The following is a 12,473-nucleotide window of genomic DNA, read 5'->3' on the forward strand; positions in this document are numbered from 1 at the left end:
TAAAGATACATTATAACATCAAGATTGCTGCCAAACTTCATCCTTCATCCTTAATGAAGTGACATTAAGGATTGTTACTCTGGGAGCTCAGGTGATCACAGTAAATTTATAAAGATACATTATAACATCAAGATTGCTGCCAAACTTCATCCTTCAAGCTTAATGAAGTGACATTAAGGATTGTTACTCTGGGAGCTCAGGTGATCACAGTAAATTTATAAAGATACATTATAACATCAAGATTGCTGCCAAACTTCATCCTTCATGCTTAATGAAGTGACATTAAGGATTGTTACTCTGGGAGCTCAGGTGATCACAGTAAATTTATAAAGATACATTATAACATCAAGATTGCTGCCAAACTTCATCCTTCATCCTTAATGAAGTGACATTAAGGATTGTTACTCTGGGAGCTCAGGTGATCACAGTAAATTTATAAAGATACATTATAACATCAAGATTGCTGCCAAACTTCATCCTTCAAGCTTAATGAAGTGACATTAAGGATTGTTACTCTGGGAGCTCAGGTGATCACAGTAAATTTATAAAGATACATTATAACATCAAGATTGCTGCCAAACTTCATCCTTCATCCTTAATGAAGTGACATTAAGGATTGTTACTCTGGGAGCTCAGGTGATCACAGTAAATTTATACGTTGAAATCCCACCTGTTGTCTATACTTCAAAACCTTACTTTAACACCTCTTGTTTTATTAACTAGAAACGAATATTATCCAACACCCAGTACGAGTCAATAAAGCCTGATTCAGGGTTCCTGCTATTCAAGTCAGAACTAAAAAAATGTATACTCTGATACAGGACTTGATTTTTTAACTTAAACACATTTTTATGTCAAAAACTCATCTCTCTTTAGTTTTTGGCTATGAAGAACCCAAGTTTAAGGGACTGGCCATACTCTGTTTCTCTCACACAAAATGTGTTAAAGTTGGAACCACAAAACTTCATACATCCCTTGAAGCCATAACTTGCAAAAACAACAGAGAAACAACTTCATAAAAATGAAGAAAAAGATGTATTGTTTAATGTCTCTGACCAGTCCTGTGTTTTATGTGGTTTCAACCTTTTATAGCCTGGAAAGCAAGTTCCAGATATTATAAGAAATTCAAATCTCTATTCAGAATTTTGGAAAGATAGTAATGGAAAGCTTTGTTTGGGAAACAAATCTCCTGTCTGGCAGACTGTATTGTTAATTTTAAATTATTATTTAAATATTCTGAATTTACTAATGAAATATATATTTTTAAAATACATGTTACAACTCTTCTAGACTGTTATAATTATTACAAATTGTAAGGAACTTGAAACCTTTAGCTAAATGGTATGAGCAGTCATCAATTCCTTATTACAACTTCCAGAAAGTACATTATTAATCTTACCTGAGACTTAACGTATACTGGCCTGGTGCTCTTTGGCTTTCTCGTACAAGATAAGAACCATCCCCTCCTTGAAGCAACAGGTCTGCTTCTTCTCTTAATATTCTTCCATGAAATCTACATAAAGTAAACAAAGCACAACTTGTACCATGTGAAACGTGTTTCAACTAATATCTTACTTCGTACAAGAACTACAGATTCAGCTAGAAAGTGTTCGTATGACACGAAGAAATCACATAAGATCAGGAAGTTAACAATTTACAAAATAAGAAATATGTTTTAAGAAGGTAGGTTTTCCTTTCTTACTTAAAAATCCATATTCTGAACATACTTAAGTTATCAGGTTTCAAAAGCAAAACATCACTGAAGAAGGTGTGTGTTTTCTTATAACAAAGCCACATCAGGCTATCTGCTGTGTCCACTAAAAGGAATCAAACCTCTGATTTTAACATTGTAAATCAGAAAAATTACTGCTGTCCCACTGGGGGAAACACTGAAGAAAGAAGATATACCTTGAGAACATGCATATCTATTGTGTTTCATAAGTGAATCAACATTAGAGAAGGAACATACACCTTTGGAACATGCTTTACTTATTGAAATTCATAAGTGAATCAACATTAGAGAAAGGAGATATACATTCAGGACATGCACACCTATTGGGTTTCACAAGTGAACCAACCTTGTAGAAGAAAGATATACCTACAGGACATGATTTAATTATTGGGTTTCATAAGTGAATCAACCTTGGAGAAAGGAAATATACCTTCTGAACATGCTTTAAGTATTGGGTTTCACAAGTGAATCAACCTTGGATAAGAGATATATCTTCAGGACAGGCACACCTAGTAGGTTTCATAAATGAATCAACTGTGCAGAAGGAAGATATACCTCCAGAACATGCACGCCTATTGGGTTTCATAATTGAACCAACCTTGTAGAAGATATATATACCATCAGAACATGCACATCTACTGGGTTTTGTAAGTGAATCAACCTTGTAGAAGGAAGATATACCTTCAGAACATGCTTTAATTATTGGGTTTCATAAGTGAACCAACCTTGTTGAAGGAAGATATACCTTTAGAACATGCTTTAATTGTTAGGTTTCATGTTTTGTGATTGAATATTTTAAAAGATTTTATAAACATGGGACAAAAGTGGAACTTTGCATTATTAATCCTCTGGTTCACACCAACACTTAATATAATCATCTCACAAAAATGTAACTTTGAAAGTATTACAGACACTTACTTCCTTACAACTCATGGTTTTAGTTGTTTTCACATGCCTTAAACATGTCTAGAAAACTCAAACTTTTTGTTAAACTACACTTTTAGTGTGGTTAAAATCAAATGACTGCACTTCATTAGAATTCAAACATTTATAACAAGGTATACATAATACAATTTAAAAAAATGTGCATGTTTTGTAATAACTAACTATAAGAAGCTTATTCCATTTGTCGCTCTGTCATAAAAACTTTCATGATCCTTATTTTGCTAACACTCAGCAATATAAATCATTGCTTTGTAATTAAACTTAACTGATTGTTCTCAGACCAACTACGAAGTTCATGTTGAAAAGTCAGTATTCATGTCAATTTGTTAGGAACATGTTCTTTTTATCATTCATGTTTTTGTTACTTTTGGTGATATAACAAACTATTTCAATACAGAAGCTTTATCACACTGAATTGTAGCCTAAAGAAAATAAAATTTACCAAGTAGATTTTCAGCTAACCTTACATAACATTTACATATTTCACCTAATACTTAAATTAAATGAGAGAAATGTTTATCACCTGAACCTTTATTTATGATATGTGAAGTGTGGTGAGAGTAATGTTTATCACCTGAACCTTTATGATATGTGAAGTGTGGTGAGAGTGATGTTTATCACCTGAACCTTTATTTATGATATGTGAAGTGTGGTGAGAGTAATGTTTATCACCTGAACCTTTATGATATGTGAAGTGTGGTGAGAGTGATGTTTATCACCTGGACCTTTATTTATGATATGTGAAGTGTGGTGAGGGTAATGTTTATCACCTGAACCTTTACGATATGTGAAGTGTGGTGAGAGTAATGTTTATCACCTGGACCTTTATTTATGATATGTGAAGTGTGGTGAGAGTAATGTTTATCACCTGAACCTTTATTTATGATATGTGAAGTGTGGTGAGAGTAATGTTTATCACCTGAACCTTTATTTATGATATGTGAAGTCTGAAGACAGTAATGTTTATCAACTGAATCTTTATTTGTGATATGTGAAGTCTGAAGAGAATAATGTTTATCAACTGAATCTTTATTTATGATATGTGAAGTCTGAAGAGAGTAATGCTTATCAACTGAACCTTTATTTATGATATGTGAAGTCTGAAGAGAGTAATGTTTATCACCTGGACCTTTATTTATGATATGTGAAGTGTGGTGAGAGTGATGTTTATCACCTGAATCTTTATTTATGATATGTGAAGTGTGGTGAGGGTAATGTTTATCACCTGAACCTTTATGATATGTGAAGTGTGGTGAGAGTGATGTTTATCACCTGAACCTTTATGATATGTGAAGTGTGGTGAAAGTGATGTTTATCACCTGAATCTTTATTTATGATATGTGAAGTGTGGTGAGGGTAATGTTTATCACCTGAACCTTTATGATATGTGAAGTGTGGTGAGAGTAATGTTTATCACCTGGACCTTTATGATATGTGAAGTGTGGTGAGAGTGATGTTTATCACCTGAATCTTTATTTATGATATGTGAAGTGTGGTGAGGGTAATGTTTATCACCTGAACCTTTATGATATGTGAAGTGTGGTGAGAGTAATGTTTATCACCTGGACCTTTATTTATGATATGTGAAGTGTGGTGAGAGTAATGTTTATCACCTGAACCTTTATTCATGATATGTGAAGTGTGGTGAGAGTAATGTTTATCAACTGAACCTTTACTTACGATGTGTGAAGTGTGTTGAGAGTAATGTTTATCACCTGAACCTTTATTTATGATATGTGAAGTCTGAAGACAGTAATGTTTATCAACTGAATCTTTATTTGTGATATGTGAAGTCTGAAGAGAATAATGTTTATCAACTGAATCTTTATTTATGATATGTGAAGTCTGAAGAGAGTAATGCTTATCAACTGAACCTTTATTTATGATATGTGAAGTGTGGTGAGAGTAATGTTTATCAACTTAATTTTTATAATGATAAGTTATAAAAATTCAGGTGATAAACAGTACTGAAACTGGACTTTCAAGGAAATAACATTCTACCTTACTTTAACAAAAACTTGTATCAATATCCATCTATACTATGCTGCACTTTTGGTGCTGTGGAAACCTGAAAAAATGTTTATTTACAATAAGTACTATTGTGGAAACTGTACTCACTCTCTTCCATAATGGAAAGGTCTGTAAAGTACCTGTAATATTAACGATGATAATTACCTTATTTTACCTGTAACACATGAATAAACACACCTTACATTATATTTACATGTAATATGTGAACAAATATACCTCACATTATTTTATCTGTCACACGTGAACAAATATGCATAACATTATTTTATCAGTAACAAGTGAACAAATATACATAACATTATTTTATCTGTCACACGTGAACAAATATGCATAATATTATTTTATCAGTAACAAGTGAACAAATATACATAACATTATTTTACATGTAACATATGAACAAATATACCTAACATTATTTTACATGTAACATATGACCAAATATACCTAACATTATTTTACATGTAACATATGAACAAATATACATAACATTATTTTACATGTAACATATGAACAAATATACATAACATTATTTTGCATGTTACATATGAACAAATATACCTCGCATTATTTTATCTGTCACAATATCCTTGCTAACTGACAGTTGGTAACAGCTTGGTGAACTCAACCATCACAGCTTGTGTAAAAATAGTACAATGTTATACCAGGAGTGACTTGATCAATTAACATAGCACAGTAGTTGAAATTCACAAAATACCAAAGGAAAGGTAATATTGGAAGTTTTTGAAGAGAAAAACACAGAAAGAAAAAAATATAAAAATTAAAAACCTCTTTTCTTTTGTTTATCCCATTCATAGATAAAGTAAAAAATAAAATTATACTAAATCTGAAGGAAAGAATAATATGAATATTTTAATGAAAATTACTTATCCCTTGTATTACAGGCTCAGTATAAAATGCCAAGTTTGTATGTAAATTTAAACACACCAAGTGTTTATACTATAACTTTTAATGTAAAATTTCTCTAAACATTACAAGTCAGTCTCATACAAAAGTCATATTTTTAAATAAACAAAATAGAAATGATCTGTCTGCAAATAGAGTTTTTTCTTTACTAATCCACATTCGAGGTGATTTTAGTGTGATGATTAAAAATACTTTCCTTCATCACAAAAATCTCAATTTTCCTTTGTGATCTCTAAACCTTCTTCAGTATAACTTTATATTTTATCTACTATCTCCTTTATCCTAACAAGTTGACCAACCTCATAACCACCAAAAAGAAAACCTAAATAAATCAAAAATTACCCTATTTTCCTTCTAGAATGACATAAAATTGTAATATGAAACTATATTTGTGTATCCTAAGTAGTTTTAAACTTGTAAAAGTATACATCTATTTATAATTAAATGTTATTGTTTTTATTTCCCTATGAACTTTAACTAATATTCACACTATTATAAGTTACAAATTACTTGAAGCTCACATTATGCTACTGACTTAGTCACAAGCAGCTCGATTGTGTGCCTCATGAAACTTTATCATTATTCATTTTATTTAATCAAACCTTAACTAACCTAAAAAGATCTTCAATTTCTACATGTTAGTTACTTTTATAACAATAAATAAAGAATAAACACAATAAACAAGAAATAAAGTACTTACCCAGAACTTATCATTGTTTTTATACCTAACTTTTTAATTAATTAAATAATAAACCAAAGAATATAAAATAATAAAATTCTGTGTTTTTTGAAATACTACCTCATAAAATTCAGAATTTAAAATATATACACTATTGAAATGTAGATTATTAGCTATGATTTTTGCTATTCTAATTTGTATACTATAAACAAAAACTACTTTAATTACATTTTAAAAATAACTTGTTTAAAGACCAATATGCATAGATACACCCACCAGTCATGAAAGGTTTAAAACCAGCTTATTTTTGTTTTTGGTTATGTCTGGTGTTTGTGTTGAGACTACTTTACACTTAGACAAAATCAATGACTAAAGCCAAGTACTGTCCACTCCTAGCCTACATGTCAACATTGTTTTAACTTCAATAATTTAATGAATTACTTACTTCTCTGGTGCATACAATTCTTTTTGGAGTAGGAGCTTGTTGTTGTAACTGGTATACTGAAAACAAAGAGAACCTTAAAAATATAGAGATAATGTTTTATTTACACCAGTTTGATATTACATGCCTAGCAACTCTAGTGTCTAATTCAAACACAGTTATAGAAGGCAAGCTAAGTTTATCAAGTCAAGAAACTGGCTGTCAGACATTTTAATGTTACCTGCACAGAAACTCCAGTATTTAACTTGGACAAGGTGCTACATACAATGTTAGTAGTTTTATTAAAACAAGACAGGTTTCCCATTCTTCATACAAAATAAAAGAGGTTTCAACTGTTGACTTAAAGTGTCAAGAACTCACAGTAAGACTTCCAAAGTTGTGGAATACTGCTGCTGCTGATTCTATGTAAGTCTGTCATCACCTGAGGAGTAAGAAAACATTTGTCAGCAACAACACTGTGCACATTATTAGTTCTTCACTTAAAACATTAATTTTATTTAACAACCAAAAGCATATTAAATCTACACTTCCTAACCACAATACTTGGGAATGGTCTTAACAGTGAGTTAGATAACCTATGAACTGATTGACATCAGAGCATACAAGGTGTCTGAAGACATTTTCAGGTATTTGTAACCATTAACAACAAGCATCCTGATTGACTGAAGAAGAGAGGCGACCTCTGGTGACTTCTTTCAGTACATCCTAAAAATGTTAGACAGACTTAAATCAAGACATACTGGCTAAAGAGGGTGTCATATTCTTTATACAAGGTTATAAAATACAAGTCCAACAAATGTTGTTCTGAAACATTCTATTCCTGAACAAACACAATGGAAACAATTCCTAGGAACTTAAATCATGTTATTTGGACCTGCAATGGAAAAAAGTTAGGTTAATAACCATACAATTAAACATTCCCAGTTAGATGTTCATAACCATACCAATTAAACATTCCCAGTTAGATGTTCATAACCATACCAATTAAACATTCCTGTTAGATGTTCATAACAATACCTATTAAACATTCCTGTTTGATGTTCATAACCATACCAATTAAACATTCCCAGTTAGATGTTCATAACCATACCAATTAAACATTCCCAGTTAGATGTTCATAACCATACCAATTAAACATTCCCATCAGAGGATCATAACAATACCTATTAAACATTCCTGTTTGATGTTCATAACCATACCAATTAAACATTCCCAGTTAGATGTTCATAACCATACCAATTACCAACATTCCCATCAGAGGATCATAACAATACCTATTAAACATTCCTGTTAGATGTTCATAACCATACCAATTAAACATTCCTGTTAGATGTTCATAACAATACCAATTAAACATACCTGTTAGATGTTCATAACAATACCTATTAAACATTCCTGTTAGATGTTCATAACCATACCTATTAAACATTCCTGTTAGATGTTCATAACCATACCAATTAAACATTCCTGTTAGATGTTCATAACCATACCAATTAAACATTCCTGTTAGATGTTCATAACCATACCAATTAAACATTCCCAGTTAGATGTTCATAACCATACCAATTAAACATTCCCATCAGAGGATCATAACAATACCTATTAAACATTCCTGTTAGATGTTCATAACTATACCAATTAAACATTCCCAGTTAGATGTTCATAACCATACCAATTAAACATTCCTGTTAGATGTTCATAACCATACCAAATAAAAATTCCTGTTAGATGTTCATAACAATACCTATTAAACATTCCTGTTAGATGTTCATAACCCACCATTAAACATTCCCAGTTAGATGTTCATAACCATACCAATTAAACATTCCTGTTTGATGTTCATAACCATACCAATTAAACATTCCTGTTAGATGTTCATAACCATACCAATTAAACATTCCCAGTTAGATGTTCATAACCATACCAATTAAACATTCCCATCAGAGGATCATAACAATACCTATTAAACATTCCTGTTTGATGTTCATAACCATACCAATTAAACATTCCCAGTTAGATGTTCATAACCATACCAATTAAACATTCCTGTTAGATGTTCATAACAATACCTATTAAACATTCCTGTTAGATGTTCATAACCACACCAATTAAACATTCCCAGTTAGATGTTCATAACCATACCAATTAAACATTCCTGTTTGATGTTCATAACCATACCAATTAAAACATTCCTGTTTGATGTTCATAACCATACCAATTAAACATTCCTGTTAGATGTTCATAACCATACCAATTAAACATTCCTGTTAGATGTTCATAACCATACCAATTAAACATTCCTGTAAGATGTTCATAACCATACCAATTAAACATTCCTGTTTGATGTTCATAACCATACCAATTAAACATTCCTGTTTGATGTTCATAACCATACCAATTAAACATTCCCAGTTAGATGTTCATAACCATACCAATTAAACATTCCTGTTTGATGTTCATAACCATACCAATTAAACATTCCTGTTTGATGTTCATAAGCATACCAATTAAACATTCCTGTTTGATGTTCATAACCATACCAATTAAACATTCCCAGTTAGATGTTCATAACCATACCAATTAAACATTCCTGTTTGATGTTCATAACCATACCAATTAAACATTCCTGTTTGATGTTCATAACCATACCAATTAAACATTCCTGTTTGATGTTCATAACCATACCAATTAAACATTCCCAGTTAGATGTTCATAACCATACCATTAAACATTCCTGTTAGATGTTCATAACCATACCAATTAAACATTCCTGTTAGATGTTCATAACCATACCAATTAAACATTCCTGTCAGATGTTCATAACAATACCAATTAAACATTCCTGTTAGATGTTCATAACCATACCAATTAAACATTCCTGTTAGATGTTCATAACAATACCTATTAAACATACCTGTTAGATGTTCATAACAATACCTATTAAACATTCCTGTTAGATGTTCATAACCATACCAATTAAACATTCCCAGTTAGATGTTCATAACAATACCAATTAAACATACCTGTTAGATGTTCATAACAATACCTATTAAACATTCCTGTTAGATGTTCATAACCATACCAATTAAACATTCCCAGTTAGATGTTCATAACCATACCAATTAAACATTCCTGTTAGATGTTCATAACCATACCAAATAAAAAATTCCTGTTAGATGTTCATAACAATACCTATTAAACATTCCTGTTAGATGTTCATAACAATACCAATTAAACATTCCCAGTTAGATGTTCATAACCATACCAATTAAACATTCCCAGTTAGATGTTCATAACCATACCAATTAAACATTCCTGTTTGATGTTCATAACCATACCAATTAAACATTCCTGTTAGATGTTCATAACCATACCAATTAAACATTCCTGTTAGATGTTCATAACCATACCAATTAAACATTCCTGTTAGATGTTCATAACCATACCAATTAAACATTCCTGTGATGATGTTCATAACCATACCAATTAAACATTCCTGTTTGATGTTCATAACCATACCAATTAAACATTCCTGTTTGATGTTCATAACCATACCAATTAAACATTCCTGTGAGATGTTCATAACCATACCAATTAAACATTCCCAGTTAGATGTTCATAACAACATACCAATTAAACATTCCCATCAGAGGTTCATAAACATACAAATTAAACATTCCCATTATAGGTTCATAACCACCATTATAATTAAACATTCCCATTATAGGTTCATAATCATTATAATTAAGCATTCCTGTTGCAGGTTCATAACCAATTAAACATTCCTTCTACCTCCAGAACTCTTGACTGCTGAAAAAATCCATGAGTAATGCAGAGTTTTGCAAGTTTCCTGCCACAGTTTGTTAAAGTATACAACCTGTTTCCAGCTGATTCCTCATGCTATGGATAACAATATTGGGAAATGTTCTTTTTGTTGCATTAACAAGGAGTTGTTGATACATTACTCACAAACAAAGCCCATGATACATAGTTCTCAGTGCATTAGCAAAGATTTTGTTAACAGGTAACTCACAACCAAAGCCTATACTACAGATATCACAGTGCAATGATTGAGTAAAACTGTCACATTCTGTCCAGTTATTGTTACTTAGGCAACTGTAGCTTATTATTATAACTGCAAACACTATCTAACATGACTAGCTACCAACAAGAGTTGTGTCTTGGAGAAACACAGAGAACAATATATTGGTCAGTGTAGGACACACACACACACCTAACAAGTGTCACATACAGACACACCAACCTAACAAGTGTCACATACACACACACCAACCTAACAAGTGTCACATACAGACACACACACCTAACAAGTGTCACATACACACACACCAACCTAACAAGTGTCACACACACACACACACCAACCTAACAAGTGTCACATACAGACACACACCTAACAAGTGTCACATACAGACACACACACCTAACAAGTGTTACATATAGACACACCCAGCTAACAAGTGTTGCATACAGACACACCAACCTAACAAATGTCAAATACAGAAACATACACCAACAAGTGTTACATACAAACACACACACCTAAACTGACCAGCTTCACATTCCTGGTGTGTTAACATAATGAACATTCAACTCACCAATTTGATGTTCCTGGTGTGTCACATCACTTGGAAATGAATGGTGTCGATGATATGCCATGGTTTGTTGTACGTTCAATAACATTCAGCTGAAAAACACCTATAAGAAGTGTTATTAACATCTAGAGTTAGTCCCACCATATACAGAATACAGGTTGTTTTAAGTAGCTTTATTTATTACTATTACAGTAGCTAAGTGTCAATACTTAAGTCAGGATAGAATATGAAAATTACTACCCAGAAAAGCAACTCTCGTTAACACAACCCTTTCCTTACTCTGAGCTAAATCTATTAAACAGATGAATAAAACATTTTATTGTAAATACTTTAGTTTTTCTATAAATTAAACATCTCAACTTTTCTTTCAATGTTATATACCATTGATATTCCATGAAGAACATTGGCATGTACTGGCTGGTCTTTTGTTCATTTTGTACAGTAAACAAGCTGTTTCATTACCACTTTCTTGTTATCTTACTTGATGTTATAGATTTCAAATAGAAACTACAAGAAAAGCATTTATCATTGAAAAAAATCATTTTCTTAAAACAATAAATTTATAATTTATATATATTCAAGAACATTCAGACAAAAAATAATATTATATTGTTTTTCTTTCATAAATTACAAATTAGGATAACATAAAACATCCAGGTCATGAGTTTGATGGTGGGATTTCCAATCGGCAGAATCTGCTTTTCTTAGATGACTTAGAAAAAGGTCACATTGGGAACTGTAATAAGCCATGGTGGATGGGCTGATCAGTGGATATAAAGGCCAAAAGGAGCAATGGCAGATCGCCTGTTCTGAAAAAAGCATGACCCACTGAGAAAGGAAAGCACAACCCCAGGAAGGATGCTGTGGTAAAGATCAAACTTTTGAAGCATACACAAAGACAGTTGTAAATGGCAAAGGTATAGAGAAGGTTCATAAGATTCAGTGTATAAGCTCTGAACTGGAGAAGTGTAGAAAGCCCCAATGCATCAATGATGATGAATGGGGTCCAGCATCTACAAGGCTGAGGTCCTGAAAGAGCCATAGACAGTGACCCATAGTCTAGTTTTTATCAAATAAGAGCATGATATCTCTTTAGAATAGAAG

The 12,473-nt window shown here is 31.9% G+C and overlaps 2 protein-coding genes across 2 annotated transcripts in view; both read right to left on the reverse strand.

Annotated features, from left to right (window-relative positions):
• The window catches only part of LOC143240870 (N-chimaerin-like), a 34,107-nt gene extending 29,293 nt beyond the window's left edge, over positions 1–4,814 (reverse strand). Inside the window, exons 1-2 of the mRNA XM_076484075.1 lie at positions 4,796–4,814; positions 1,400–1,513 (exon numbers count right to left, since the gene is read on the reverse strand). The gene's annotated coding sequence lies outside the window, so the exon portion shown is untranslated. The remainder of the gene's footprint in view (positions 1–1,399; positions 1,514–4,795) is intronic.
• LOC143237669 (uncharacterized) overlaps positions 1–12,473 on the reverse strand; it is a 237,718-nt gene that overhangs the window by 205,456 nt on the left and 19,789 nt on the right. The window lies entirely within an intron of this gene.

This window comes from Tachypleus tridentatus, chromosome 13, assembly GCF_004210375.1.
Source record: "Tachypleus tridentatus isolate NWPU-2018 chromosome 13, ASM421037v1, whole genome shotgun sequence".
NCBI lineage: Eukaryota > Metazoa > Arthropoda > Merostomata > Xiphosura > Limulidae > Tachypleus > Tachypleus tridentatus.